Source organism: Eubalaena glacialis, chromosome 1 (assembly GCF_028564815.1).
Source record: "Eubalaena glacialis isolate mEubGla1 chromosome 1, mEubGla1.1.hap2.+ XY, whole genome shotgun sequence".
In the NCBI taxonomy this organism is placed as follows: Eukaryota; Metazoa; Chordata; class Mammalia; order Artiodactyla; family Balaenidae; genus Eubalaena; species Eubalaena glacialis.
In genome coordinates, this window is record NC_083716.1 from 92,471,297 (window position 1) to 92,498,072 (window position 26,776).

A 26,776-nucleotide genomic window follows, 5' to 3' on the forward strand; every position below is an offset into this window, starting at 1 on the left:
GACAGCTGCTGCCCGGCCGGAGGGCCGGCCCGGCCGTGGCCGGGCTGCGCCTAACTCCGCGTGGGCGGGCAGGGGGGGATGCCCAAGGGACCGCGGCCGCCGGGCCCTGAAGCCTCCGGGGCCGCGTCCCTGTGAGCGTCGAGCGGGATCTGCGGCGGGGCGCCAAGCGCCGACGGGCCTGGAGCGTCCCGCCCGCCCTGGGCTGCGAGGTGGCCCACCACTCCGCCACCCCCGGGTCCCCGAGGCCTCCTGTCGCCTGCCTGGGCGGGCGGCAGGGCCCTGCGGGAGAGGGCTGTCCGCCGGCATGGCGGTAAGGCGCAGGCGCCAGCGAAGCTGGGCCTCAAGAGGCACCGCGCGGGCCCCTCCTGCGTCTACGGCCATACCACCCTGAACGCGCCCGATCTCGTCTGATCTCGGAAGCTAAGCAGGGTCGGGCCTGGTTAGTACTTGGATGGGAGACCGCCTGGGAATACCGGGTGCTGTAGGCTTTTTGCCTCCCGCTCCGCCTTCTCCTTTAGTCGCCCGCCGCCTCCGCCCCCGCCCCCGCCCCCGCCCCCGCCGGGCACCGCTGCAGGCCCCACCTCCTCCGGCCCCTCCCACCACAGCGCGCCAGAGGGGGCGCTCTCCGCCTGCCTGGCCGGCCAGGCGGCCAGAAGGCGGCCCTGGAAGGCAGCCGCATCCCAGCCGCTCCCGGGGTGGCTGGCTTGAACCCAGACTCCGCCTCAGGCCCGGGTGCCGGCCGTGCGGCCCGCGAGCCCCTTGACCTGCACTTGGCCGCCCCCACCGGAGCCCAGCCGCGCCGCAGCCCCCTGTCTGCCCGTGTGTCTCTCCACAGCTCCCTCCGGAAAAAGCCCACCCTTTGCCACTTCGCCACGGCCGAGAGTGGGAGCGGGGTCGTGGGCTGGGACCGGTTCGCTGGGCTGGCTAGACACCAGGCGCCGGGAACTTTGCTCGGCAGTTGGCGTGGGGGCAAGGGTGGCGTTGCTGTGTCTAAGGGGCCGTGCCGGCTCAATGGTGGCTCCCAGTGGCTTCGGGCCAACTGCCGTTGGGCAGGCGGGCCGGCCAGGCCGTGGCTGGGCTGCGCCTAGCACTGTGTGGATTAACAGGGTGGGGAATGCACAAGGGACCGAGGGCCACAGGCCCTTAAGCCTCCGGGGCCAAGTCCTGTGAGCGTTGAGCGGCTCTGGGGCGGAGGGCCAAGCGCCTACAGGCCTGGAGGGTCCCGCCTGACCTGAGCTGCGAAGTCGCCCACAACTCCACCACCCCCGGGCCCTCGAGGCCTCCTGTCGCTTGCCTGGGCGGACGGCAGGGCCGCGCCGGAGAGGGTTGGCTGCCGGGCTGGCGGTAAGTCGCCAGCACCAGCGAAGCTAAGCCTCAAGAGGCACACCGTGGCCCCCGCTGCATTCTACGGCCACACCTCCCTGAACGCACCACACCTCGTCTGATCTCGGAAGCTAATCAGGGTCTGGCCTGTTTCGTACCTGGATGGGAGACCACATGGGAATACCGAGTGCTGTAGGCTTTTTTGCCTCCCGCTCCGCCTTGACATTTAGTGGCCCGCGGCCGAGGCCGCCTCCGCCCCCGCTGAGCACCGCTGCAGGCCTCACCTCCTCACGTCCCTCCCAACACAGCGCGCCGGAGGGATCGCTCCCCGCCGAGCTGGCTGGACATGCGGCCAGAATGCGGCCCTGGAAGGCAGCCGCCACCCCAGCCGCTCCCGTGGTGGCTGGCCCGGACCCAGACTCCGCCGCAGGCCGGGGTGCCGTCCGTGCGGCCCGCGAGGCCCTCGACCTGCACTTGGCCGCCCCCACCGGAGCCCAGCCGCGCCGCAGCCCCCTGTCTGCCCGTGTGTCTCTCCACAGCTCCCTCCGGAAAAAGCCCCCCCCTCCGCCGTTTCGCCACGGCCGGGGGCGGGAGCGGGGGCGGGGGCCGGGGCCGGTGCTCCGGGCCGGCCGGCCACAAGGCGCCTGGTCCTGTGCTCGGCGGGTGGCGTGGGGGCAAGGGTGGCCTTGCTGGGGCTATGGGGCCGTGCCGACTCAATGGTGGCTCCCAGTGGGTTAAGGGCCGACTGCCGTCGGGCAGGAGGGCCGGCCCGGGCTGCGGCTGGGCTGCGCCTAGCGCCGCGTGGGCGGGCAGAGGGGAGGCCCAAGGGACCGCGGGCCCCGGGCCCTGAAGCCTCCGGGGCCACGTCCCTGTGAGCGACGTGCGGGATCTGGGGCGGGGCGCCAAGCGCCGAACGGTTTGGTGGGTCCCGCCCGCCCTGGGCTGGGAGGTCGCCGAACCCTCCGCCACCCCCCTGGTACCCGAGGCCGCCGTTGCCCTGCCTGGGCGGGCGGCGGGGCCCTGCCGGGGCGGGCTGGCCGCCGGGCTGGCGGGGAGGCGCAAGCGCCAGCGAAGCTGGGCCTCAAGAGGCACTCCGCGGGCCCCTTTTAACGTCTACGGCCATACCACCCTGAACGCGCCCGATCTCGTCTGATCTCGGAAGCTAAGCAGGGTCGGGCCTGGTTAGTACTTGGATGGGAGACCGCCTGGGAATACCGGGTGCTGTAGGCTTTTTGCCTCCCGCTCCGCCTTCTCCTTTAGTCGCCCGCGGCCTAGGCCGAGGCCGAGGCCAAGGCCGAGGCCGCTGCCTCCGCCCCCGCCCCCGCCCCCGCCGGGCAGCGCTGCAGGCCCCACCTCCTCCGGCCCCTCCCACCACAGCGCGCCAGAGGGGGCGCTCCGCGCCGGCCTGGCCGGCCAGGCGGCCAGAAGGCGGCCCTGGAAGGCAGCCGCCACCCCAGCCGCTCCCGTGGTGGCTGGCCCGGACCCAGACTCCGCCGCAGGCCGGGGTGCCGTCCGTGCGGCCCACGAAGCCCTCGACCTGCACTTGGCCGCCCCCACCGGAGCCCAGCCGCGCCGCAGCCCCCTGTCTGCCCGTGTGTCTCTCCACAGCTCCCTCCGGAAAAAGCCCACCCTTTGCCACTTCACCACGGCCGAGAGTGGGAGCGGGGTCGTGGGCTGGGACCGGTTCGCTGGGCTGGCTAGACACCAGGCGCCGGGAACTTTGCTCGGCAGTTGGCGTGAGGGCAAGGGTGGCGTTGCTGTGTCTAAGGGGCCGTGCCGGCTCAATGGTGGCTCCCAGTGGCTTCGGGCCAACTGCCGTTGGGCAGGCGGGCCGGCCAGGCCGTGGCTGGGCTGCGCCTAGCACTGTGTGGATTGACAGGGTGGGGAATGCACAAGGGACCGAGGGCCACAGGCCCTTAAGCCTCCGGGGCCAAGTCCTGTGAGCGTTGAGCGGCTCTGGGGCGGAGGGCCAAGCGCCTACAGGCCTGGAGGGTCCCGCCTGACCTGAGCTGCGAAGTCGCCCACAACTCCACCACCCCCGGGCCCTCGAGGCCTCCTGTCGCTTGCCTGGGCGGACGGCAGGGCCGCGCCGGAGAGGGTTGGCTGCCGGGCTGGCGGTAAGTCGCCAGCACCAGCGAAGCTAAGCCTCAAGAGGCACACCGTGGCCCCCGCTGCATTCTACGGCCACACCTCCCTGAACGCACCACACCTCGTCTGATCTCGGAAGCTAATCAGGGTCTGGCCTGTTTCGTACCTGGATGGGAGACCACATGGGAATACCGAGTGCTGTAGGCTTTTTTGCCTCCCGCTCCGCCTTGACATTTAGTGGCCCGCGGCCGAGGCCGCCTCCGCCCCCGCTGAGCACCGCTGCAGGCCTCACCTCCTCACGTCCCTCCCAACACAGCGCGCCGGAGGGATCGCTCCCCGCCGAGCTGGCTGGACATGCGGCCAGAATGCGGCCCTGGAAGGCAGCCGCCACCCCAGCCGCTCCCGTGGTGGCTGGCCCGGACCCAGACTCCGCCGCAGGCCGGGGTGCCGTCCGTGCGGCCCGCGAGGCCCTCGACCTGCACTTGGCCGCCCCCACCGGAGCCCAGCCGCGCCGCAGCCCCCTGTCTGCCCGTGTGTCTCTCCACAGCTCCCTCCGGAAAAAGCCCCCCCTCCGCCGTTTCGCCACGGCCGGGGGCGGGAGCGGGGGCGGGGGCCGGGGCCGCTTCTCCGGGCCTGCCGGCCACCAGGGCCGGGGTCCTGTGCTCGGCGGGCGGCGTGGGGGCAAGGGGGGGCCTTGCTGGGGCTAAGGGGCCGTGCCCACTCCATGGTGGCTCCCAGTGGCTTCGGGCCAGCTGCTGCCCGGCCGGAGGGCCGGCCCGGCCGTGGCCGGGCTGCGCCTAACTCCGCGTGGGCGGGCAGGGGGGGATGCCCAAGGGACCGCGGCCGCCGGGCCCTGAAGCCTCCGGGGCCGCGTCCCTGTGAGCGTCGAGCGGGATCTGCGGCGGGGCGCCAAGCGCCGACGGGCCTGGAGCGTCCCGCCCGCCCTGGGCTGCGAGGTGGCCCACCACTCCGCCACCCCCGGGTCCCCGAGGCCTCCTGTCGCCTGCCTGGGCGGGCGGCAGGGCCCTGCCGGAGAGGGCTGTCCGCCGGCATGGCGGTAAGGCGCAGGCGCCAGCGAAGCTGGGCCTCAAGAGGCACCGCGCGGGCCCCTCCTGCGTCTACGGCCATACCACCCTGAACGCGCCCGATCTCGTCTGATCTCGGAAGCTAAGCAGGGTCGGGCCTGGTTAGTACTTGGATGGGAGACCGCCTGGGAATACCGGGTGCTGTAGGCTTTTTGCCTCCCGCTCCGCCTTCTCCTTTAGTCGCCCGCCGCCTCCGCCCCCGCCCCCGCCCCCGCCCCCGCCGGGCACCGCTGCAGGCCCCACCTCCTCCGGCCCCTCCCACCACAGCGCGCCAGAGGGGGCGCTCTCCGCCTGCCTGGCCGGCCAGGCGGCCAGAAGGCGGCCCTGGAAGGCAGCCGCATCCCAGCCGCTCCCGGGGTGGCTGGCCTGAACCCAGACTCCGCCTCAGGCCCGGGTGCCGGCCGTGCGGCCCGCGAGCCCCTTGACCTGCACCTGGCCGCCCCCACCAGCGCCCAGCCCCGGCGCAGCCACCTATCTGCCGGTGTGTCTCTCCACAGCTCCCTCCGGAAAAAGCCCCCCCTCCGCCGTTTCGCCACGGCCGGGGGCGGGAGCGGGGGCGGGGGCCGGGGCCGGTGCTCCGGGCCGGCCGGCCACAAGGCGCCGGGTCCTGTGCTCGGCGGGTGGCGTGGGGGCAAGGGTGGCCTTGCTGGGGCTAAGGGGCCGTGCCGACTCAATGGTGGCTCCCAGTGGGTTAAGGGCCGACTGCCGTCGGGCAGGAGGGCCGGCCCGGGCTGCGGCTGGGCTGCGCCTAGCGCCGCGTGGGCGGGCAGAGGGGAGGCCCAAGGGACCGCGGGCCCCGGGCCCTGAAGCCTCCGGGGCCACGTCCCTGTGAGCGACGTGCGGGATCTGGGGCGGGGCGCCAAGCGCCGAACGGTTTGGTGGGTCCCGCCCGCCCTGGGCTGGGAGGTCGCCGAACCCTCCGCCACCCCCCTGGTACCCGAGGCCGCCGTTGCCCTGCCTGGGCGGGCGGCGGGGCCCTGCCGGGGCGGGCTGGCCGCCGGGCTGGCGGGGAGGCGCAAGCGCCAGCGAAGCTGGGCCTCAAGAGGCACTCCGCGGGCCCCTTTTAACGTCTACGGCCATACCACCCTGAACGCGCCCGATCTCGTCTGATCTCGGAAGCTAAGCAGGGTCGGGCCTGGTTAGTACTTGGATGGGAGACCGCCTGGGAATACCGGGTGCTGTAGGCTTTTTGCCTCCCGCTCCGCCTTCTCCTTTAGTCGCCCGCGGCCTAGGCCGAGGCCGAGGCCAAGGCCGAGGCCGCTGCCTCCGCCCCCGCCCCCGCCCCCGCCGGGCAGCGCTGCAGGCCCCACCTCCTCCGGCCCCTCCCACCACAGCGCGCCAGAGGGGGCGCTCCGCGCCGGCCTGGCCGGCCAGGCGGCCAGAAGGCGGCCCTGGAAGGCAGCCGCCACCCCAGCCGCTCCCGTGGTGGCTGGCCCGGACCCAGACTCCGCCGCAGGCCGGGGTGCCGTCCGTGCGGCCCACGAAGCCCTCGACCTGCACTTGGCCGCCCCCACCGGAGCCCAGCCGCGCCGCAGCCCCCTGTCTGCCCGTGTGTCTCTCCACAGCTCCCTCCGGAAAAAGCCCACCCTTTGCCACTTCGCCACGGCCGAGAGTGGGAGCGGGGTCGTGGGCTGGGACCGGTTCGCTGGGCTGGCTAGACACCAGGCGCCGGGAACTTTGCTCGGCAGTTGGCGTGGGGGCAAGGGTGGCGTTGCTGTGTCTAAGGGGCCGTGCCGGCTCAATGGTGGCTCCCAGTGGCTTCGGGCCAACTGCCGTTGGGCAGGCGGGCCGGCCAGGCCGTGGCTGGGCTGCGCCTAGCACTGTGTGGATTGACAGGGTGGGGAATGCACAAGGGACCGAGGGCCACAGGCCCTTAAGCCTCCGGGGCCAAGTCCTGTGAGCGTTGAGCGGCTCTGGGGCGGAGGGCCAAGCGCCTACAGGCCTGGAGGGTCCCGCCTGACCTGAGCTGCGAAGTCGCCCACAACTCCACCACCCCCGGGCCCTCGAGGCCTCCTGTCGCTTGCCTGGGCGGACGGCAGGGCCGCGCCGGAGAGGGTTGGCTGCCGGGCTGGCGGTAAGTCGCCAGCACCAGCGAAGCTAAGCCTCAAGAGGCACACCGTGGCCCCCGCTGCATTCTACGGCCACACCTCCCTGAACGCACCACACCTCGTCTGATCTCGGAAGCTAATCAGGGTCTGGCCTGTTTCGTACCTGGATGGGAGACCACATGGGAATACCGAGTGCTGTAGGCTTTTTTGCCTCCCGCTCCGCCTTGACATTTAGTGGCCCGCGGCCGAGGCCGCCTCCGCCCCCGCTGAGCACCGCTGCAGGCCTCACCTCCTCACGTCCCTCCCAACACAGCGCGCCGGAGGGATCGCTCCCCGCCGAGCTGGCTGGACATGCGGCCAGAATGCGGCCCTGGAAGGCAGCCGCCACCCCAGCCGCTCCCGTGGTGGCTGGCCCGGACCCAGACTCCGCCGCAGGCCGGGGTGCCGTCCGTGCGGCCCGCGAGGCCCTCGACCTGCACTTGGCCGCCCCCACCGGAGCCCAGCCGCGCCGCAGCCCCCTGTCTGCCCGTGTGTCTCTCCACAGCTCCCTCCGGAAAAAGCCCCCCCTCCGCCGTTTCGCCACGGCCGGGGGCGGGAGCGGGGGCGGGGGCCGGGGCCGCTTCTCCGGGCCTGCCGGCCACCAGGGCCGGGGTCCTGTGCTCGGCGGGCGGCGTGGGGGCAAGGGGGGGCCTTGCTGGGGCTAAGGGGCCGTGCCCACTCCATGGTGGCTCCCAGTGGCTTCGGGCCAGCTGCTGCCCGGCCGGAGGGCCGGCCCGGCCGTGGCCGGGCTGCGCCTAACTCCGCGTGGGCGGGCAGGGGGGGATGCCCAAGGGACCGCGGCCGCCGGGCCCTGAAGCCTCCGGGGCCGCGTCCCTGTGAGCGTCGAGCGGGATCTGCGGCGGGGCGCCAAGCGCCGACGGGCCTGGAGCGTCCCGCCCGCCCTGGGCTGCGAGGTGGCCCACCACTCCGCCACCCCCGGGTCCCCGAGGCCTCCTGTCGCCTGCCTGGGCGGGCGGCAGGGCCCTGCGGGAGAGGGCTGTCCGCCGGCATGGCGGTAAGGCGCAGGCGCCAGCGAAGCTGGGCCTCAAGAGGCACCGCGCGGGCCCCTCCTTCGTCTACGGCCATACCACCCTGAACGCGCCCGATCTCGTCTGATCTCGGAAGCTAAGCAGGGTCGGGCCTGGTTAGTACTTGGATGGGAGACCGCCTGGGAATACCGGGTGCTGTAGGCTTTTTGCCTCCCGCTCCGCCTTCTCCTTTAGTCGCCCGCCGCCTCCGCCCCCGCCCCCGCCCCCGCCCCCGCCGGGCACCGCTGCAGGCCCCACCTCCTCCGGCCCCTCCCACCACAGCGCGCCAGAGGGGGCGCTCTCCGCCTGCCTGGCCGGCCAGGCGGCCAGAAGGCGGCCCTGGAAGGCAGCCGCATCCCAGCCGCTCCCGGGGTGGCTGGCCTGAACCCAGACTCCGCCTCAGGCCCGGGTGCCGGCCGTGCGGCCCGCGAGCCCCTTGACCTGCACCTGGCCGCCCCCACCAGCGCCCAGCCCCGGCGCAGCCACCTATCTGCCGGTGTGTCTCTCCACAGCTCCCTCCGGAAAAAGCCCCCCCTCCGCCGTTTCGCCACGGCCGGGGGCGGGAGCGGGGGCGGGGGCCGGGGCCGGTGCTCCGGGCCGGCCGGCCACAAGGCGCCGGGTCCTGTGCTCGGCGGGTGGCGTGGGGGCAAGGGTGGCCTTGCTGGGGCTAAGGGGCCGTGCCGACTCAATGGTGGCTCCCAGTGGGTTAAGGGCCGACTGCCGTCGGGCAGGAGGGCCGGCCCGGGCTGCGGCTGGGCTGCGCCTAGCGCCGCGTGGGCGGGCAGAGGGGAGGCCCAAGGGACCGCGGGCCCCGGGCCCTGAAGCCTCCGGGGCCACGTCCCTGTGAGCGACGTGCGGGATCTGGGGCGGGGCGCCAAGCGCCGAACGGTTTGGTGGGTCCCGCCCGCCCTGGGCTGGGAGGTCGCCGAACCCTCCGCCACACCCCTGGTACCCGAGGCCGCCGTTGCCCTGCCTGGGCGGGCGGCGGGGCCCTGCCGGGGCGGGCTGGCCGCCGGGCTGGCGGGGAGGCGCAAGCGCCAGCGAAGCTGGGCCTCAAGAGGCACTCCGCGGGCCCCTTTTAACGTCTACGGCCATACCACCCTGAACGCGCCCGATCTCGTCTGATCTCGGAAGCTAAGCAGGGTCGGGCCTGGTTAGTACTTGGATGGGAGACCGCCTGGGAATACCGGGTGCTGTAGGCTTTTTGCCTCCCGCTCCGCCTTCTCCTTTAGTCGCCCGCGGCCTAGGCCGAGGCCAAGGCCAAGGCCGAGGCCGCTGCCTCCGCCCCCGCCCCCGCCCCCGCCGGGCAGCGCTGCAGGCCCCACCTCCTCCGGCCCCTCCCACCACAGCGCGCCAGAGGGGGCGCTCCGCGCCGGCCTGGCCGGCCAGGCGGCCAGAAGGCGGCCCTGGAAGGCAGCCGCCACCCCAGCCGCTCCCGTGGTGGCTGGCCCGGACCCAGACTCCGCCGCAGGCCGGGGTGCCGTCCGTGCGGCCCGCGAGGCCCTCGACCTGCACTTGGCTGCCCCCACCGGAGCCCAGCCGCGCCGCAGCCCCCTGTCTGCCCGTGTGTCTCTCCACAGCTCCCTCCGGAAAAAGCCCCCCCCTCCGCCGTTTCGCCACGGCCGGGGGCGGGAGCGGGGGCGGGGGCCGGGGCCGCTTCTCCGGGCCTGCTGGCCACCAGGGCCGGGGTCCTGTGCTCGGCGGGCGGCGTGTGGGCAAGGGGGGGCCTTGCTGGGGCTAAGGGGCCGTGCCCACTCCATGGTGGCTCCCAGTGGCTTCGGGCCAGCTGCTGCCCGGCCGGAGGGCCGGCCCGGCCGTGGCCGGGCTGCGCCTAACTCCGCGTGGGCGGGCAGGGGGGGATGCCCAAGGGACCGCGGCCGCCGGGCCCTGAAGCCTCCGGGGCCGCGTCCCTGTGAGCGTCGAGCGGGATCTGCGGCGGGGCGCCAAGCGCCGATGGGCCTGGAGCGTCCCGCCCGCCCTGGGCTGCGAGGTGGCCCACCACTCCGCCACCCCCGGGTCCCCGAGGCCTCCTGTCGCCTGCCTGGGCGGGCGGCAGGGCCCTGCGGGAGAGGGCTGTCCGCCGGAATGGCGGTAAGGCGCAGGCGCCAGCGAAGCTGGGCCTCAAGAGGTACCGCGCGGGCCCCTCCTGCGTCTACGGCCATACCACCCTGAACGCGCCCGATCTCGTCTGATCTCGGAAGCTAAGCAGGGTCGGGCCTGGTTAGTACTTGGATGGGAGACCGCCTGGGAATACCGGGTGCTGTAGGCTTTTTGCCTCCCGCTCCGCCTTCTCCTTTAGTCGCCCACCGCCTCCGCCCCCGCCCCGGCCCCCGCCGGGCAGCGCTGCAGGCCCCACCTCCTCCGGCCCCTCCCACCACAGCGCGCCAGAGGGGGCGCTCCGCGCCGGCCTGGCCGGCCAGGCGGCCAGAAGGCGGCCCTGGAAGGCAGCCGCCACCCCAGCCGCTCCCGTGGTGGCTGGCCCGGACCCAGACTCCGCCGCAGGCCGGGGTGCCGTCCGTGCGGCCCACGAAGCCCTCGACCTGCACTTGGCCGCCCCCACCGGAGCCCAGCCGCGCCGCAGCCCCCTGTCTGCCCGTGTGTCTCTCCACAGCTCCCTCCGGAAAAAGCCCACCCTTTGCCACTTCGCCACGGCCGAGAGTGGGAGCGGGGTCGTGGGCTGGGACCGGTTCGCTGGGCTGGCTAGACACCAGGCGCCGGGAACTTTGCTCGGCAGTTGGCGTGGGGGCAAGGGTGGCGTTGCTGTGTCTAAGGGGCCGTGCCGGCTCAATGGTGGCTCCCAGTGGCTTCGGGCCAACTGCCGTTGGGCAGGCGGGCCGGCCAGGCCGTGGCTGGGCTGCGCCTAGCACTGTGTGGATTGACAGGGTGGGGAATGCACAAGGGACCGAGGGCCACAGGCCCTTAAGTCTCCGGGGCCAAGTCCTGTGAGCGTTGAGCGGCTCTGGGGCGGAGGGCCAAGCGCCTACAGGCCTGGAGGGTCCCGCCTGACCTGAGCTGCGAAGTCGCCCACAACTCCACCACCCCCGGGCCCTCGAGGCCTCCTGTCGCTTGCCTGGGCGGACGGCAGGGCCGCGCCGGAGAGGGTTGGCTGCCGGGCTGGCGGTAAGTCGCCAGCACCAGCGAAGCTAAGCCTCAAGAGGCACACCGTGGCCCCCGCTGCATTCTACGGCCACACCTCCCTGAACGCACCACACCTCGTCTGATCTCGGAAGCTAATCAGGGTCTGGCCTGTTTCGTACCTGGATGGGAGACCACATGGGAATACCGAGTGCTGTAGGCTTTTTTGCCTCCCGCTCCGCCTTGACATTTAGTGGCCCGCGGCCGAGGCCGCCTCCGCCCCGCTGAGCACCGCTGCAGGCCTCACCTCCTCACGTCCCTCCCAACACAGTGCGCCGGAGGGATCGCTCCCCGCCGAGCTGGCTGGACATGCGGCCAGAATGCGGCCCTGGAAGGCAGCCGCCACCCCAGCCGCTCCCGTGGTGGCTGGCCCGTACCCAGACTCCGCCGCAGGCCGGGGTACCGTCCGTGCGGCCCACGAAGCCCTCGACCTGCACTTGGCCGCCCCCACCGGAGCCCAGCCGCGCCGCAGCCCCCTGTCTGCCCGTGTGTCTCTCCACAGCTCCCTCCGGAAAAAGCCCCCCCTCCGCCGTTTCGCCACGGCCGGGGGCGGGAGCGGGGGCGGGGGCCGGGGCCGCTTCTCCGGGCCTGCCGTCCACCAGGGCCGGGGTCCTGTGCTCGGCGGGCGGCGTGGGGGCAAGGGGGGGCCTTGCTGGGGCTAAGGGGCCGTGCCCACTCCATGGTGGCTCCCAGTGGCTTCGGGCCAGCTGCTGCCCGGCCGGAGGGCCGGCCCGGCCGTGGCCGGGCTGCGCCTAACTCCGCGTGGGCGGGCAGGGGGGGATGCCCAAGGGACCGCGGCCGCCGGGCCCTGAAGCCTCCGGGGCCGCGTCCCTGTGAGCGTCGAGCGGGATCTGCGGCGGGGCGCCAAGCGCCGACGGGCCTGGAGCGTCCCGCCCGCCCTGGGCTGCGAGGTGGCCCACCACTCCGCCACCCCCGGGTCCCCGAGGCCTCCTGTCGCCTGCCTGGGCGGGCGGCAGGGCCCTGCGGGAGAGGGCTGGCCGCCGGCATGGCGGTAAGGCGCAGGCGCCAGCGAAGCTGGGCCTCAAGAGGCACCGCGCGGGCCCCTCCTGCGTCTACGGCCATACCACCCTGAACGCGCCCGATCTCGTCTGATCTCGGAAGCTAAGCAGGGTCGGGCCTGGTTAGTACTTGGATGGGAGACCGCCTGGGAATACCGGGTGCTGTAGGCTTTTTGCCTCCCGCTCCGCCTTCTCCTTTAGTCGCCCGCCGCCTCCGCCCCCGCCCCCGCCCCCGCCCCCGCCGGGCACCGCTGCAGGCCCCACCTCCTCCGGCCCCTCCCACCACAGCGCGCCAGAGGGGGCGCTCTCCGCCTGCCTGGCCGGCCAGGCGGCCAGAAGGCGGCCCTGGAAGGCAGCCGCATCCCAGCCGCTCCCGGGGTGGCTGGCCTGAACCCAGACTCCGCCTCAGGCCCGGGTGCCGGCCGTGCGGCCCGCGAGCCCCTTGACCTGCACTTGGCCGCCCCCACCGGAGCCCAGCCGCGCCGCAGCCCCCTGTCTGCCCGTGTGTCTCTCCACAGCTCCCTCCGGAAAAAGCCCACCCTTTGCCACTTCGCCACGGCCGAGAGTGGGAGCGGGGTCGTGGGCTGGGACCGGTTCGCTGGGCTGGCTAGACACCAGGCGCCGGGAACTTTGCTCGGCAGTTGGCGTGGGGGCAAGGGTGGCGTTGCTGTGTCTAAGGGGCCGTGCCGGCTCAATGGTGGCTCCCAGTGGCTTCGGGCCAACTGCCGTTGGGCAGGCGGGCCGGCCAGGCCGTGGCTGGGCTGCGCCTAGCACTGTGTGGATTGACAGGGTGGGGAATGCACAAGGGACCGAGGGCCACAGGCCCTTAAGCCTCCGGGGCCAAGTCCTGTGAGCGTTGAGCGGCTCTGGGGCAGAGGGCCAAGCGCCTACAGGCCTGGAGGGTCCCGCCTGACCTGAGCTGCGAAGTCGCCCACAACTCCACCACCCCCGGGCCCTCGAGGCCTCCTGTCGCTTGCCTGGGCGGACGGCAGGGCCGCGCCGGAGAGGGTTGGCTGCCGGGCTGGCGGTAAGTCGCCAGCACCAGCGAAGCTAAGCCTCAAGAGGCACACCGTGGCCCCCGCTGCATTCTACGGCCACACCTCCCTGAACGCACCACACCTCGTCTGATCTCGGAAGCTAATCAGGGTCTGGCCTGTTTCGTACCTGGATGGGAGACCACATGGGAATACCGAGTGCTGTAGGCTTTTTTGCCTCCCGCTCCGCCTTGACATTTAGTGGCCCGCGGCCGAGGCCGCCTCCGCCCCCGCTGAGCACCGCTGCAGGCCTCACCTCCTCACGTCCCTCCCAACACAGCGCGCCGGAGGGATCGCTCCCCGCCGAGCTGGCTGGACATGCGGCCAGAATGCGGCCCTGGAAGGCAGCCGCCACCCCAGCCGCTCCCGTGGTGGCTGGCCCGGACCCAGACTCCGCCGCAGGCCGGGGTGCCGTCCGTGCGGCCCGCGAGGCCCTCGACCTGCACTTGGCCGCCCCCACCGGAGCCCAGCCGCGCCGCAGCCCCCTGTCTGCCCGTGTGTCTCTCCACAGCTCCCTCCGGAAAAAGCCCCCCCCTCCGCCGTTTCGCCACGGCCGGGGGCGGGAGCGGGGGCGGGGGCCGGGGCCAGTGCTCCGGGCCGGCCGGCCACAAGGCGCCGGGTCCTGTGCTCGGCGGGTGGCGTGGGGGCAAGGGTGGCCTTGCTGGGGCTAAGGGGCCGTGCCGACTCAATGGTGGCTCCCAGTGGGTTAAGGGCCGACTGCCGTCGGGCAGGAGGGCCGGCCCGGGCTGCGGCTGGGCTGCGCCTAGCGCCGCGTGGGCGGGCAGAGGGGAGGCCCAAGGGACCGCGGGCCCCGGGCCCTGAAGCCTCCGGGGCCACGTCCCTGTGAGCGACGTGCGGGATCTGGGGCGGGGCGCCAAGCGCCGAACGGTTTGGTGGGTCCCGCCCGCCCTGGGCTGGGAGGTCGCCGAACCCTCCGCCACCCCCCTGGTACCCGAGGCCGCCGTTGCCCTGCCTGGGCGGGCGGCGGGGCCCTGCCGGGGCGGGCTGGCCGCCGGGCTGGCGGGGAGGCGCAAGCGCCAGCGAAGCTGGGCCTCAAGAGGCACTCCGCGGGCCCCTTTTAACGTCTACGGCCATACCACCCTGAACGCGCCCGATCTCGTCTGATCTCGGAAGCTAAGCAGGGTCGGGCCTGGTTAGTACTTGGATGGGAGACCGCCTGGGAATACCGGGTGCTGTAGGCTTTTTGCCTCCCGCTCCGCCTTCTCCTTTAGTCGGCCTCGGCCTCCGCCCCCGCCCCCGCCCCCGCCGGGCAGCGCTGCAGGCCCCACCTCCTCCGGCCCCTCCCACCACAGCGCGCCAGAGGGGGCGCTCCGCGCCGGCCTGGCCGGCCAGGCGGCCAGAAGGCGGCCCTGGAAGGCAGCCGCCACCCCAGCCGCTCCCGTGGTGGCTGGCCCGGACCCAGACTCCGCCGCAGGCCGGGGTGCCGTCCGTGCGGCCCGCGAGGCCCTCGACCTGCACTTGGCTGCCCCCACCGGAGCCCAGCCGCGCCGCAGCCCCCTGTCTGCCCGTGTGTCTCTCCACAGCTCCCTCCGGAAAAAGCCCCCCCCTCCGCCGTTTCGCCACGGCCGGGGGCGGGAGCGGGGGCGGGGCCCGGGGCCGCTTCTCCGGGCCTGCTGGCCACCAGGGCCGGGGTCCTGTGCTCGGCGGGCGGCGTGGGGGCAAGGGGGGGCCTTGCTGGGGCTAAGGGGCCGTGCCCACTCCATGGTGGCTCCCAGTGGCTTCGGGCCAGCTGCTGCCCGGCCGGAGGGCCGGCCCGGCCGTGGCCGGGCTGCGCCTAACTCCGCGTGGGCGGGCAGGGGGGGATGCCCAAGGGACCGCGGCCGCCGGGCCCTGAAGCCTCCGGGGCCGCGTCCCTGTGAGCGTCGAGCGGGATCTGCGGCGGGGCGCCAAGCGCCGACGGGCCTGGAGCGTCCCGCCCGCCCTGGGCTGCGAGGTGGCCCACCACTCCGCCACCCCCGGGTCCCCGAGGCCTCCTGTCGCCTGCCTGGGCGGGCGGCAGGGCCCTGCGGGAGAGGGCTGTCCGCCGGCATGGCGGTAAGGCGCAGGCGCCAGCGAAGCTGGGCCTCAAGAGGTACCGCGCGGGCCCCTCCTGCGTCTACGGCCATACCACCCTGAACGCGCCCGATCTCGTCTGATCTCGGAAGCTAAGCAGGGTCGGGCCTGGTTAGTACTTGGATGGGAGACCGCCTGGGAATACCGGGTGCTGTAGGCTTTTTGCCTCCCGCTCCGCCTTCTCCTTTAGTCGCCCACCGCCTCCGCCCCCGCCCCGGCCCCCGCCGGGCAGCGCTGCAGGCCCCACCTCCTCCGGCCCCTCCCACCACAGCGCGCCAGAGGGGGCGCTCCGCGCCGGCCTGGCCGGCCAGGCGGCCAGAAGGCGGCCCTGGAAGGCAGCCGCCACCCCAGCCGCTCCCGTGGTGGCTGGCCCGGACCCAGACTCCGCCGCAGGCCGGGGTGCCGTCCGTGCGGCCCACGAAGCCCTCGACCTGCACTTGGCCGCCCCCACCGGAGCCCAGCCGCGCCGCAGCCCCCTGTCTGCCCGTGTGTCTCTCCACAGCTCCCTCCGGAAAAAGCCCACCCTTTGCCACTTCGCCACGGCCGAGAGTGGGAGCGGGGTCGTGGGCTGGGACCGGTTCGCTGGGCTGGCTAGACACCAGGCGCCGGGAACTTTGCTCGGCAGTTGGCGTGGGGGCAAGGGTGGCGTTGCTGTGTCTAAGGGGCCGTGCCGGCTCAATGGTGGCTCCCAGTGGCTTCGGGCCAACTGCCGTTGGGCAGGCGGGCCGGCCAGGCCGTGGCTGGGCTGCGCCTAGCACTGTGTGGATTGACAGGGTGGGGAATGCACAAGGGACCGAGGGCCACAGGCCCTTAAGTCTCCGGGGCCAAGTCCTGTGAGCGTTGAGCGGCTCTGGGGCGGAGGGCCAAGCGCCTACAGGCCTGGAGGGTCCCGCCTGACCTGAGCTGCGAAGTCGCCCACAACTCCACCACCCCCGGGCCCTCGAGGCCTCCTGTCGCTTGCCTGGGCGGACGGCAGGGCCGCGCCGGAGAGGGTTGGCTGCCGGGCTGGCGGTAAGTCGCCAGCACCAGCGAAGCTAAGCCTCAAGAGGCACACCGTGGCCCCCGCTGCATTCTACGGCCACACCTCCCTGAACGCACCACACCTCGTCTGATCTCGGAAGCTAATCAGGGTCTGGCCTGTTTCGTACCTGGATGGGAGACCACATGGGAATACCGAGTGCTGTAGGCTTTTTTGCCTCCCGCTCCGCCTTGACATTTAGTGGCCCGCGGCCGAGGCCGCCTCCGCCCCCGCTGAGCACCGCTGCAGGCCTCACCTCCTCACGTCCCTCCCAACACAGCGCGCCGGAGGGATCGCTCCCCGCCGAGCTGGCTGGACATGCGGCCAGAATGCGGCCCTGGAAGGCAGCCGCCACCCCAGCCGCTCCCGTGGTGGCTGGCCCGTACCCAGACTCCGCCGCAGGCCGGGGTACCGTCCGTGCGGCCCACGAAGCCCTCGACCTGCACTTGGCCGCCCCCACCGGAGCCCAGCCGCGCCGCAGCCCCCTGTCTGCCCGTGTGTCTCTCCACAGCTCCCTCCGGAAAAAGCCCCCCCTCCGCCGTTTCGCCACGGCCGGGGGCGGGAGCGGGGGCGGGGTCCGGGGCCGCTTCTCCGGGCCTGCCGTCCACCAGGGCCGGGGTCCTGTGCTCGGCGGGCGGCGTGGGGGCAAGGGGGGGCCTTGCTGGGGCTAAGGGGCCGTGCCCACTCCATGGTGGCTCCCAGTGGCTTCGGGCCAGCTGCTGCCCGGCCGGAGGGCCGGCCCGGCCGTGGCCGGGCTGCGCCTAACTCCGCGTGGGCGGGCAGGGGGGGATGCCCAAGGGACCGCGGCCGCCGGGCCCTGAAGCCTCCGGGGCCGCGTCCCTGTGAGCGTCGAGCGGGATCTGCGGCGGGGCGCCAAGCGCCGACGGGCCTGGAGCGTCCCGCCCGCCCTGGGCTGCGAGGTGGCCCACCACTCCGCCACCCCCGGGTCCCCGAGGCCTCCTGTCGCCTGCCTGGGCGGGCGGCAGGGCCCTGCGGGAGAGGGCTGGCCGCCGGCATGGCGGTAAGGCGCAGGCGCCAGCGAAGCTGGGCCTCAAGAGGCACCGCGCGGGCCCCTCCTGCGTCTACGGCCATACCACCCTGAACGCGCCCGATCTCGTCTGATCTCGGAAGCTAAGCAGGGTCGGGCCTGGTTAGTACTTGGATGGGAGACCGCCTGGGAATACCGGGTGCTGTAGGCTTTTTGCCTCCCGCTCCGCCTTCTCCTTTAGTCGCCCGCCGCCTCCGCCCCCGCCCCCGCCCCCGCCCCCGCCGGGCACCGCTGCAGGCCCCACCTCCTCCGGCCCCTCCCACCACAGCGCGCCAGAGGGGGCGCTCTCCGCCTGCCTGGCCGGCCAGGCGGCCAGAAGGCGGCCCTGGAAGGCAGCCGCATCCCAGCCGCTCCCGGGGTGGCTGGCCTGAACCCAGACTCCGCCTCAGGCCCGGGTGCCGGCCGTGCGGCCCGCGAGCCCCTTGACCTGCACTTGGCCGCCCCCACCGGAGCCCAGCCGCGCCGCAGCCCCCTGTCTGCCCGTGTGTCTCTCCACAGCTCCCTCCGGAAAAAGCCCACCCTTTGCCACTTCGCCACGGCCGAGAGTGGGAGCGGGGTCGTGGGCTGGGACCGGTTCGCTGGGCTGGCTAGACACCAGGCGCCGGGAACTTTGCTCGGCAGTTGGCGTGGGGGCAAGGGTGGCGTTGCTGTGTCTAAGGGGCCGTGCCGGCTCAATGGTGGCTCCCAGTGGCTTCGGGCCAACTGCCGTTGGGCAGGCGGGCCGGCCAGGCCGTGGCTGGGCTGCGCCTAGCACTGTGTGGATTGACAGGGTGGGGAATGCACAAGGGACCGAGGGCCACAGGCCCTTAAGCCTCCGGGGCCAAGTCCTGTGAGCGTTGAGCGGCTCTGGGGCGGAGGGCCAAGCGCCTACAGGCCTGGAGGGTCCCGCCTGACCTGAGCTGCGAAGTCGCCCACAACTCCACCACCCCCGGGCCCTCGAGGCCTCCTGTCGCTTGCCTGGGCGGACGGCAGGGCCGCGCCGGAGAGGGTTGGCTGCCGGGCTGGCGGTAAGTCGCCAGCACCAGCGAAGCTAAGCCTCAAGAGGCACACCGTGGCCCCCGCTGCATTCTACGGCCACACCTCCCTGAACGCACCACACCTCGTCTGATCTCGGAAGCTAATCAGGGTCTGGCCTGTTTCGTACCTGGATGGGAGACCACATGGGAATACCGAGTGCTGTAGGCTTTTTTGCCTCCCGCTCCGCCTTGACATTTAGTGGCCCGCGGCCAAGGCCGCCTCCGCCCCCGCTGAGCACCGCTGCAGGCCTCACCTCCTCACGTCCCTCCCAACACAGCGCGCCGGAGGGATCGCTCCCCGCCGAGCTGGCTGGACATGCGGCCAGAATGCGGCCCTGGAAGGCAGCCGCCACCCCAGCCGCTCCCGTGGTGGCTGGCCCGGACCCAGACTCCGCCGCAGGCCGGGGTGCCGTCCGTGCGGCCCGCGAGGCCCTCGACCTGCACTTGGCCGCCCCCACCGGAGCCCAGCCGCGCCGCAGCCCCCTGTCTGCCCGTGTGTCTCTCCACAGCTCCCTCCGGAAAAAGCCCCCCCCTCCGCCGTTTCGCCACGGCCGGGGGCGGGAGCGGGGGCGGGGGCCGGGGCCGGTGCTCCGGGCCGGCCGGCCACAAGGCGCCGGGTCCTGTGCTCGGCGGGTGGCGTGGGGGCAAGGGTGGCCTTGCTGGGGCTAAGGGGCCGTGCCGACTCAATGGTGGCTCCCAGTGGGTTAAGGGCCGACTGCCGTCGGGCAGGAGGGCCGGCCCGGGCTGCGGCTGGGCTGCGCCTAGCGCCGCGTGGGCGGGCAGAGGGGAGGCCCAAGGGACCGCGGGCCCCGGGCCCTGAAGCCTCCGGGGCCACGTCCCTGTGAGCGACGTGCGGGATCTGGGGCGGGGCGCCAAGCGCCGAACGGTTTGGTGGGTCCCGCCCGCCCTGGGCTGGGAGGTCGCCGAACCCTCCGCCACCCCCCTGGTACCCGAGGCCGCCGTTGCCCTGCCTGGGCGGGCGGCGGGGCCCTGCCGGGGCGGGCTGGCCGCCGGGCTGGCGGGGAGGCGCAAGCGCCAGCGAAGCTGGGCCTCAAGAGGCACTCCGCGGGCCCCTTTTAACGTCTACGGCCATACCACCCTGAACGCGCCCGATCTCGTCTGATCTCGGAAGCTAAGCAGGGTCGGGCCTGGTTAGTACTTGGATGGGAGACCGCCTGGGAATACCGGGTGCTGTAGGCTTTTTGCCTCCCGCTCCGCCTTCTCCTTTAGTCGCCCGCGGCCTAGGCCGAGGCCGAGGCCAAGGCCGAGGCCGCTGCCTCCGCCCCCGCCCCCGCCCCCGCCGGGCAGCGCTGCAGGCCCCACCTCCTCCGGCCCCTCCCACCACAGCGCGCCAGAGGGGGCGCTCCGCGCCGGCCTGGCCGGCCAGGCGGCCAGAAGGCGGCCCTGGAAGGCAGCCGCCACCCCAGCCGCTCCCGTGGTGGCTGGCCCGGACCCAGACTCCGCCGCAGGCCGGGGTGCCGTCCGTGCGGCCCACGAAGCCCTCGACCTGCACTTGGCCGCCCCCACCGGAGCCCAGCCGCGCCGCAGCCCCCTGTCTGCCCGTGTGTCTCTCCACAGCTCCCTCCGGAAAAAGCCCACCCTTTGCCACTTCGCCACGGCCGAGAGTGGGAGCGGGGTCGTGGGCTGGGACCGGTTCGCTGGGCTGGCTAGACACCAGGCGCCGGGAACTTTGCTCGGCAGTTGGCGTGGGGGCAAGGGTGGCGTTGCTGTGTCTAAGGGGCCGTGCCGGCTCAATGGTGGCTCCCAGTGGCTTCGGGCCAACTGCCGTTGGGCAGGCGGGCCGGCCAGGCCGTGGCTGGGCTGCGCCTAGCACTGTGTGGATTGACAGGGTGGGGAATGCACAAGGGACCGAGGGCCACAGGCCCTTAAGCCTCCGGGGCCAAGTCCTGTGAGCGTTGAGCGGCTCTGGGGCGGAGGGCCAAGCGCCTACAGGCCTGGAGGGTCCCGCCTGACCTGAGCTGCGAAGTCGCCCACAACTCCACCACCCCCGGGCCCTCGAGGCCTCCTGTCGCTTGCCTGGGCGGACGGCAGGGCCGCGCCGGAGAGGGTTGGCTGCCGGGCTGGCGGTAAGTCGCCAGCACCAGCGAAGCTAAGCCTCAAGAGGCACACCGTGGCCCCCGCTGCATTCTACGGCCACACCTCCCTGAACGCACCACACCTCGTCTGATCTCGGAAGCTAATCAGGGTCTGGCCTGTTTCGTACCTGGATGGGAGACCACATGGGAATACCGAGTGCTGTAGGCTTTTTTGCCTCCCGCTCCGCCTTGACATTTAGTGGCCCGCGGCCGAGGCCGCCTCCGCCCCCGCTGAGCACCGCTGCAGGCCTCACCTCCTCACGTCCCTCCCAACACAGCGCGCCGGAGGGATCGCTCCCCGCCGAGCTGGCTGGACATGCGGCCAGAATGCGGCCCTGGAAGGCAGCCGCCACCCCAGCCGCTCCCGTGGTGGCTGGCCCGGACCCAGACTCCGCCGCAGGCCGGGGTGCCGTCCGTGCGGCCCGCGAGGCCCTCGACCTGCACTTGGCCGCCCCCACCGGAGCCCAGCCGCGCCGCAGCCCCCTGTCTGCCCGTGTGTCTCTCCACAGCTCCCTCCGGAAAAAGCCCCCCCTCCGCCGTTTCGCCACGGCCGGGGGCGGGAGCGGGGGCGGGGGCCGGGGCCGCTTCTCCGGGCCTGCCGGCCACCAGGGCCGGGGTCCTGTGCTCGGCGGGCGGCGTGGGGGCAAGGGGGGGCCTTGCTGGGGCTAAGGGGCCGTGCCCACTCCATGGTGGCTCCCAGTGGCTTCGGGCCAGCTGCTGCCCGGCCGGAGGGCCGGCCCGGCCGTGGCCGGGCTGCGCCTAACTCCGCGTGGGCGGGCAGGGGGGGATGCCCAAGGGACCGCGGCCGCCGGGCCCTGAAGCCTCCGGGGCCGCGTCCCTGTGAGCGTCGAGCGGGATCTGCGGCGGGGCGCCAAGCGCCGACGGGCCTGGAGCGTCCCGCCCGCCCTGGGCTGCGAGGTGGCCCACCACTCCGCCACCCCCGGGTCCCCGAGGCCTCCTGTCGCCTGCCTGGGCGGGCGGCAGGGCCCTGCGGGAGAGGGCTGTCCGCCGGCATGGCGGTAAGGCGCAGGCGCCAGCGAAGCTGGGCCTCAAGAGGCACCGCGCGGGCCCCTCCTGCGTCTACGGCCATACCACCCTGAACGCGCCCGATCTCGTCTGATCTCGGAAGCTAAGCAGGGTCGGGCCTGGTTAGTACTTGGATGGGAGACCGCCTGGGAATACCGGGTGCTGTAGGCTTTTTGCCTCCCGCTCCGCCTTCTCCTTTAGTCGCCCGCCGCCTCCGCCCCCGCCCCCGCCCCCGCCCCCGCCGGGCACCGCTGCAGGCCCCACCTCCTCCGGCCCCTCCCACCACAGCGCGCCAGAGGGGGCGCTCTCCGCCTGCCTGGCCGGCCAGGCGGCCAGAAGGCGGCCCTGGAAGGCAGCCGCATCCCAGCCGCTCCCGGGGTGGCTGGCCTGAACCCAGACTCCGCCTCAGGCCCGGGTGCCGGCCGTGCGGCCCGCGAGCCCCTTGACCTGCACCTGGCCGCCCCCACCAGCGCCCAGCCCCGGCGCAGCCACCTATCTGCCGGTGTGTCTCTCCACAGCTCCCTCCGGAAAAAGCCCCCCCTCCGCCGTTTCGCCACGGCCGGGGGCGGGAGCGGGGGCGGGGGCCGGGGCCGGTGCTCCGGGCCGGCCGGCCACAAGGCGCCGGGTCCTGTGCTCGGCGGGTGGCGTGGGGGCAAGGGTGGCCTTGCTGGGGCTAAGGGGCCGTGCCGACTCAATGGTGGCTCCCAGTGGGTTAAGGGCCGACTGCCGTCGGGCAGGAGGGCCGGCCCGGGCTGCGGCTGGGCTGCGCCTAGCGCCGCGTGGGCGGGCAGAGGGGAGGCCCAAGGGACCGCGGGCCCCGGGCCCTGAAGCCTCCGGGGCCACGTCCCTGTGAGCGACGTGCGGGATCTGGGGCGGGGCGCCAAGCGCCGAACGGTTTGGTGGGTCCCGCCCGCCCTGGGCTGGGAGGTCGCCGAACCCTCCGCCACCCCCCTGGTACCCGAGGCCGCCGTTGCCCTGCCTGGGCGGGCGGCGGGGCCCTGCCGGGGCGGGCTGGCCGCCGGGCTGGCGGGGAGGCGCAAGCGCCAGCGAAGCTGGGCCTCAAGAGGCACTCCGCGGGCCCCTTTTAACGTCTACGGCCATACCACCCTGAACGCGCCCGATCTCGTCTGATCTCGGAAGCTAAGCAGGGTCGGGCCTGGTTAGTACTTGGATGGGAGACCGCCTGGGAATACCGGGTGCTGTAGGCTTTTTGCCTCCCGCTCCGCCTTCTCCTTTAGTCGCCCGCGGCCTAGGCCGAGGCCGAGGCCAAGGCCGAGGCCGCTGCCTCCGCCCCCGCCCCCGCCCCCGCCGGGCAGCGCTGCAGGCCCCACCTCCTCCGGCCCCTCCCACCACAGCGCGCCAGAGGGGGCGCTCCGCGCCGGCCTGGCCGGCCAGGCGGCCAGAAGGCGGCCCTGGAAGGCAGCCGCCACCCCAGCCGCTCCCGTGGTGGCTGGCCCGGACCCAGACTCCGCCGCAGGCCGGGGTGCCGTCCGTGCGGCCCACGAAGCCCTCGACCTGCACTTGGCCGCCCCCACCGGAGCCCAGCCGCGCCGCAGCCCCCTGTCTGCCCGTGTGTCTCTCCACAGCTCCCTCCGGAAAAAGCCCACCCTTTGCCACTTCGCCACGGCCGAGAGTGGGAGCGGGGTCGTGGGCTGGGACCGGTTCGCTGGGCTGGCTAGACACCAGGCGCCGGGAACTTTGCTCGGCAGTTGGCGTGGGGGCAAGGGTGGCGTTGCTGTGTCTAAGGGGCCGTGCCGGCTCAATGGTGGCTCCCAGTGGCTTCGGGCCAACTGCCGTTGGGCAGGCGGGCCGGCCAGGCCGTGGCTGGGCTGCGCCTAGCACTGTGTGGATTGACAGGGTGGGGAATGCACAAGGGACCGAGGGCCACAGGCCCTTAAGCCTCCGGGGCCAAGTCCTGTGAGCGTTGAGCGGCTCTGGGGCGGAGGGCCAAGCGCCTACAGGCCTGGAGGGTCCCGCCTGACCTGAGCTGCGAAGTCGCCCACAACTCCACCACCCCCGGGCCCTCGAGGCCTCCTGTCGCTTGCCTGGGCGGACGGCAGGGCCGCGCCGGAGAGGGTTGGCTGCCGGGCTGGCGGTAAGTCGCCAGCACCAGCGAAGCTAAGCCTCAAGAGGCACACCGTGGCCCCCGCTGCATTCTACGGCCACACCTCCCTGAACGCACCACACCTCGTCTGATCTCGGAAGCTAATCAGGGTCTGGCCTGTTTCGTACCTGGATGGGAGACCACATGGGAATACCGAGTGCTGTAGGCTTTTTTGCCTCCCGCTCCGCCTTGACATTTAGTGGCCCGCGGCCGAGGCCGCCTCCGCCCCCGCTGAGCACCGCTGCAGGCCTCACCTCCTCACGTCCCTCCCAACACAGCGCGCCGGAGGGATCGCTCCCCGCCGAGCTGGCTGGACATGCGGCCAGAATGCGGCCCTGGAAGGCAGCCGCCACCCCAGCCGCTCCTGTGGTGGCTGGCCCGGACCCAGACTCCGCCGCAGGCCGGGGTGCCGTCCGTGCGGCCCACGAAGCCCTCGACCTGCACTTGGCCGCCCCCACCGGAGCCCAGCCGCGCCGCAGCCCCCTGTCTGCCCGTGTGTCTCTCCACAGCTCCCTCCGGAAAAAGCCCACCCTTTGCCACTTCGCCACGGCCGAGAGTGGGAGCGGGGTCGTGGGCTGGGACCGGTTCGCTGGGCTGGCTAGACACCAGGCGCCGGGAACTTTGCTCGGCAGTTGGCGTGGGGGCAAGGGTGGCGTTGCTGTGTCTAAGGGGCCGTGCCGGCTCAATGGTGGCTCCCAGTGGCTTCGGGCCAACTGCCGTTGGGCAGGCGGGCCGGCCAGGCCGTGGCTGGGCTGCGCCTAGCACTGTGTGGATTGACAGGGTGGGGAATGCACAAGGGACCGAGGGCCACAGGCCCTTAAGCCTCCGGGGCCAAGTCCTGTGAGCGTTGAGCGGCTCTGGGGCGGAGGGCCAAGCGCCTACAGGCCTGGAGGGTCCCGCCTGACCTGAGCTGCGAAGTCGCCCACAACTCCACCACCCCCGGGCCCTCGAGGCCTCCTGTCGCTTGCCTGGGCGGACGGCAGGGCCGCGCCGGAGAGGGTTGGCTGCCGGGCTGGCGGTAAGTCGCCAGCACCAGCGAAGCTAAGCCTCAAGAGGCACACCGTGGCCCCCGCTGCATTCTACGGCCACACCTCCCTGAACGCACCACACCTCGTCTGATCTCGGAAGCTAATCAGGGTCTGGCCTGTTTCGTACCTGGATGGGAGACCACATGGGAATACCGAGTGCTGTAGGCTTTTTTGCCTCCCGCTCCGCCTTGACATTTAGTGGCCCGCGGCCGAGGCCGCCTCCGCCCCCGCTGAGCACCGCTGCAGGCCTCACCTCCTCACGTCCCTCCCAACACAGCGCGCCGGAGGGATCGCTCCCCGCCGAGCTGGCTGGACATGCGGCCAGAATGCGGCCCTGGAAGGCAGCCGCCACCCCAGCCGCTCCCGTGGTGGCTGGCCCGGACCCAGACTCCGCCGCAGGCCGGGGTGCCGTCCGTGCGGCCCGCGAGGCCCTCGACCTGCACTTGGCCGCCCCCACCGGAGCCCAGCCGCGCCGCAGCCCCCTGTCTGCCCGTGTGTCTCTCCACAGCTCCCTCCGGAAAAAGCCCCCCCTCCGCCGTTTCGCCACGGCCGGGGGCGGGAGCGGGGGCGGGGGCCGGGGCCGCTTCTCCGGGCCTGCCGGCCACCAGGGCCGGGGTCCTGTGCTCGGCGGGCGGCGTGGGGGCAAGGGGGGGCCTTGCTGGGGCTAAGGGGCCGTGCCCACTCCATGGTGGCTCCCAGTGGCTTCGGGCCAGCTGCTGCCCGGCCGGAGGGCCGGCCCGGCCGTGGCCGGGCTGCGCCTAACTCCGCGTGGGCGGGCAGGGGGGGATGCCCAAGGGACCGCGGCCGCCGGGCCCTGAAGCCTCCGGGGCCGCGTCCCTGTGAGCGTCGAGCGGGATCTGCGGCGGGGCGCCAAGCGCCGACGGGCCTGGAGCGTCCCGCCCGCCCTGGGCTGCGAGGTGGCCCACCACTCCGCCACCCCCGGGTCCCCGAGGCCTCCTGTCGCCTGCCTGGGCGGGCGGCAGGGCCCTGCCGGAGAGGGCTGGCCGCCGGCATGGCGGTAAGGCGCAGGCGCCAGCGAAGCTGGGCCTCAAGAGGCACCGCGCGGGCCCCTCCTGCGTCTACGGCCATACCACCCTGAACGCGCCCGATCTCGTCTGATCTCGGAAGCTAAGCAGGGTCGGGCCTGGTTAGTACTTGGATGGGAGACCGCCTGGGAATACCGGGTGCTGTAGGCTTTTTGCCTCCCGCTCCGCCTTCTCCTTTAGTCGCCCGCCGCCTCCGCCCCCGCCCCCGCCCCCGCCCCCGCCGGGCACCGCTGCAGGCCCCACCTCCTCCGGCCCCTCCCACCACAGCGCGCCAGAGGGGGCGCTCTCCGCCTGCCTGGCCGGCCAGGCGGCCAGAAGGCGGCCCTGGAAGGCAGCCGCATCCCAGCCGCTCCCGGGGTGGCTGGCCTGAACCCAGACTCCGCCTCAGGCCCGGGTGCCGGCCGTGCGGCCCGCGAGCCCCTTGACCTGCACTTGGCCGCCCCCACCGGAGCCCAGCCGCGCCGCAGCCCCCTGTCTGCCCGTGTGTCTCTCCACAGCTCCCTCCGGAAAAAGCCCACCCTTTGCCACTTCGCCACGGCCGAGAGTGGGAGCGGGGTCGTGGGCTGGGACCGGTTCGCTGGGCTGGCTAGACACCAGGCGCCGGGAACTTTGCTCGGCAGTTGGCGTGGGGGCAAGGGTGGCGTTGCTGTGTCTAAGGGGCCGTGCCGGCTCAATGGTGGCTCCCAGTGGCTTCGGGCCAACTGCCGTTGGGCAGGCGGGCCGGCCAGGCCGTGGCTGGGCTGCGCCTAGCACTGTGTGGATTGACAGGGTGGGGAATGCACAAGGGACCGAGGGCCACAGGCCCTTAAGCCTCCGGGGCCAAGTCCTGTGAGCGTTGAGCGGCTCTGGGGCGGAGGGCCAAGCGCCTACAGGCCTGGAGGGTCCCGCCTGACCTGAGCTGCGAAGTCGCCCACAACTCCACCACCCCCGGGCCCTCGAGGCCTCCTGTCGCTTGCCTGGGCGGACGGCAGGGCCGCGCCGGAGAGGGTTGGCTGCCGGGCTGGCGGTAAGTCGCCAGCACCAGCGAAGCTAAGCCTCAAGAGGCACACCGTGGCCCCCGCTGCATTCTACGGCCACACCTCCCTGAACGCACCACACCTCGTCTGATCTCGGAAGCTAATCAGGGTCTGGCCTGTTTCGTACCTGGATGGGAGACCACATGGGAATACCGAGTGCTGTAGGCTTTTTTGCCTCCCGCTCCGCCTTGACATTTAGTGGCCCGCGGCCGAGGCCGCCTCCGCCCCCGCTGAGCACCGCTGCAGGCCTCACCTCCTCACGTCCCTCCCAACACAGCGCGCCGGAGGGATCGCTCCCCGCCGAGCTGGCTGGACATGCGGCCAGAATGCGGCCCTGGAAGGCAGCCGCCACCCCAGCCGCTCCCGTGGTGGCTGGCCCGGACCCAGACTCCGCCGCAGGCCGGGGTGCCGTCCGTGCAGCCCGCGAGGCCCTCGACCTGCACTTGGCCGCCCCCACCGGAGCCCAGCCGCGCCGCAGCCCCCTGTCTGCCCGTGTGTCTCTCCAC

The 26,776-nt window shown here is 73.5% G+C and overlaps 15 non-coding genes and 11 pseudogenes across 15 annotated transcripts; all 26 read left to right on the forward strand.

Moving 5' to 3' along the window:
* Window positions 1-369: 369 nt before the first annotated feature.
* LOC133079680 (5S ribosomal RNA) lies at window positions 370-488 on the forward strand. Its single transcript, XR_009698273.1, has one exon. It is a non-coding gene; the product is annotated as a 5S ribosomal RNA (ribosomal RNA).
* Window positions 489-1,403: 915 nt separating this feature from the next.
* LOC133075659 (5S ribosomal RNA) lies at window positions 1,404-1,522 on the forward strand (annotated as a pseudogene).
* A 912-nt stretch (window positions 1,523-2,434) lies between these two features.
* LOC133079692 (5S ribosomal RNA) lies at window positions 2,435-2,553 on the forward strand. Its single transcript, XR_009698275.1, has one exon. It is a non-coding gene; the product is annotated as a 5S ribosomal RNA (ribosomal RNA).
* A 946-nt stretch (window positions 2,554-3,499) lies between these two features.
* Window positions 3,500-3,618, forward strand: LOC133075664 (5S ribosomal RNA; annotated as a pseudogene).
* A 909-nt stretch (window positions 3,619-4,527) lies between these two features.
* On the forward strand, window positions 4,528-4,646 carry LOC133079697 (5S ribosomal RNA). Its single transcript, XR_009698276.1, has one exon. It is a non-coding gene; the product is annotated as a 5S ribosomal RNA (ribosomal RNA).
* A 918-nt stretch (window positions 4,647-5,564) lies between these two features.
* LOC133079700 (5S ribosomal RNA) lies at window positions 5,565-5,683 on the forward strand. Its single transcript, XR_009698277.1, has one exon. It is a non-coding gene; the product is annotated as a 5S ribosomal RNA (ribosomal RNA).
* Window positions 5,684-6,629: 946 nt separating this feature from the next.
* LOC133075671 (5S ribosomal RNA) lies at window positions 6,630-6,748 on the forward strand (annotated as a pseudogene).
* A 909-nt stretch (window positions 6,749-7,657) lies between these two features.
* Window positions 7,658-7,776, forward strand: LOC133079706 (5S ribosomal RNA). Its single transcript, XR_009698278.1, has one exon. It is a non-coding gene; the product is annotated as a 5S ribosomal RNA (ribosomal RNA).
* Window positions 7,777-8,694: 918 nt separating this feature from the next.
* On the forward strand, window positions 8,695-8,813 carry LOC133079712 (5S ribosomal RNA). Its single transcript, XR_009698279.1, has one exon. It is a non-coding gene; the product is annotated as a 5S ribosomal RNA (ribosomal RNA).
* A 948-nt stretch (window positions 8,814-9,761) lies between these two features.
* LOC133079721 (5S ribosomal RNA) lies at window positions 9,762-9,880 on the forward strand. The gene has a single exon (XR_009698282.1). It is a non-coding gene; the product is annotated as a 5S ribosomal RNA (ribosomal RNA).
* A 910-nt stretch (window positions 9,881-10,790) lies between these two features.
* On the forward strand, window positions 10,791-10,909 carry LOC133075682 (5S ribosomal RNA; annotated as a pseudogene).
* A 908-nt stretch (window positions 10,910-11,817) lies between these two features.
* On the forward strand, window positions 11,818-11,936 carry LOC133079726 (5S ribosomal RNA). Its single transcript, XR_009698283.1, has one exon. It is a non-coding gene; the product is annotated as a 5S ribosomal RNA (ribosomal RNA).
* A 915-nt stretch (window positions 11,937-12,851) lies between these two features.
* Window positions 12,852-12,970, forward strand: LOC133075686 (5S ribosomal RNA; annotated as a pseudogene).
* A 912-nt stretch (window positions 12,971-13,882) lies between these two features.
* Window positions 13,883-14,001, forward strand: LOC133079731 (5S ribosomal RNA). Its single transcript, XR_009698284.1, has one exon. It is a non-coding gene; the product is annotated as a 5S ribosomal RNA (ribosomal RNA).
* A 912-nt stretch (window positions 14,002-14,913) lies between these two features.
* Window positions 14,914-15,032, forward strand: LOC133079736 (5S ribosomal RNA). The gene has a single exon (XR_009698289.1). It is a non-coding gene; the product is annotated as a 5S ribosomal RNA (ribosomal RNA).
* Window positions 15,033-15,942: 910 nt separating this feature from the next.
* On the forward strand, window positions 15,943-16,061 carry LOC133075692 (5S ribosomal RNA; annotated as a pseudogene).
* Window positions 16,062-16,970: 909 nt separating this feature from the next.
* Window positions 16,971-17,089, forward strand: LOC133079740 (5S ribosomal RNA). Its single transcript, XR_009698290.1, has one exon. It is a non-coding gene; the product is annotated as a 5S ribosomal RNA (ribosomal RNA).
* Window positions 17,090-18,004: 915 nt separating this feature from the next.
* Window positions 18,005-18,123, forward strand: LOC133075699 (5S ribosomal RNA; annotated as a pseudogene).
* Window positions 18,124-19,035: 912 nt separating this feature from the next.
* On the forward strand, window positions 19,036-19,154 carry LOC133079745 (5S ribosomal RNA). Its single transcript, XR_009698292.1, has one exon. It is a non-coding gene; the product is annotated as a 5S ribosomal RNA (ribosomal RNA).
* Window positions 19,155-20,100: 946 nt separating this feature from the next.
* Window positions 20,101-20,219, forward strand: LOC133075707 (5S ribosomal RNA; annotated as a pseudogene).
* Window positions 20,220-21,128: 909 nt separating this feature from the next.
* Window positions 21,129-21,247, forward strand: LOC133079752 (5S ribosomal RNA). Its single transcript, XR_009698293.1, has one exon. It is a non-coding gene; the product is annotated as a 5S ribosomal RNA (ribosomal RNA).
* Window positions 21,248-22,165: 918 nt separating this feature from the next.
* On the forward strand, window positions 22,166-22,284 carry LOC133079758 (5S ribosomal RNA). Its single transcript, XR_009698295.1, has one exon. It is a non-coding gene; the product is annotated as a 5S ribosomal RNA (ribosomal RNA).
* A 946-nt stretch (window positions 22,285-23,230) lies between these two features.
* On the forward strand, window positions 23,231-23,349 carry LOC133075713 (5S ribosomal RNA; annotated as a pseudogene).
* Window positions 23,350-24,257: 908 nt separating this feature from the next.
* LOC133075721 (5S ribosomal RNA) lies at window positions 24,258-24,376 on the forward strand (annotated as a pseudogene).
* Window positions 24,377-25,285: 909 nt separating this feature from the next.
* Window positions 25,286-25,404, forward strand: LOC133079761 (5S ribosomal RNA). The gene has a single exon (XR_009698296.1). It is a non-coding gene; the product is annotated as a 5S ribosomal RNA (ribosomal RNA).
* A 915-nt stretch (window positions 25,405-26,319) lies between these two features.
* On the forward strand, window positions 26,320-26,438 carry LOC133075727 (5S ribosomal RNA; annotated as a pseudogene).
* Window positions 26,439-26,776: the final 338 nt, after the last annotated feature.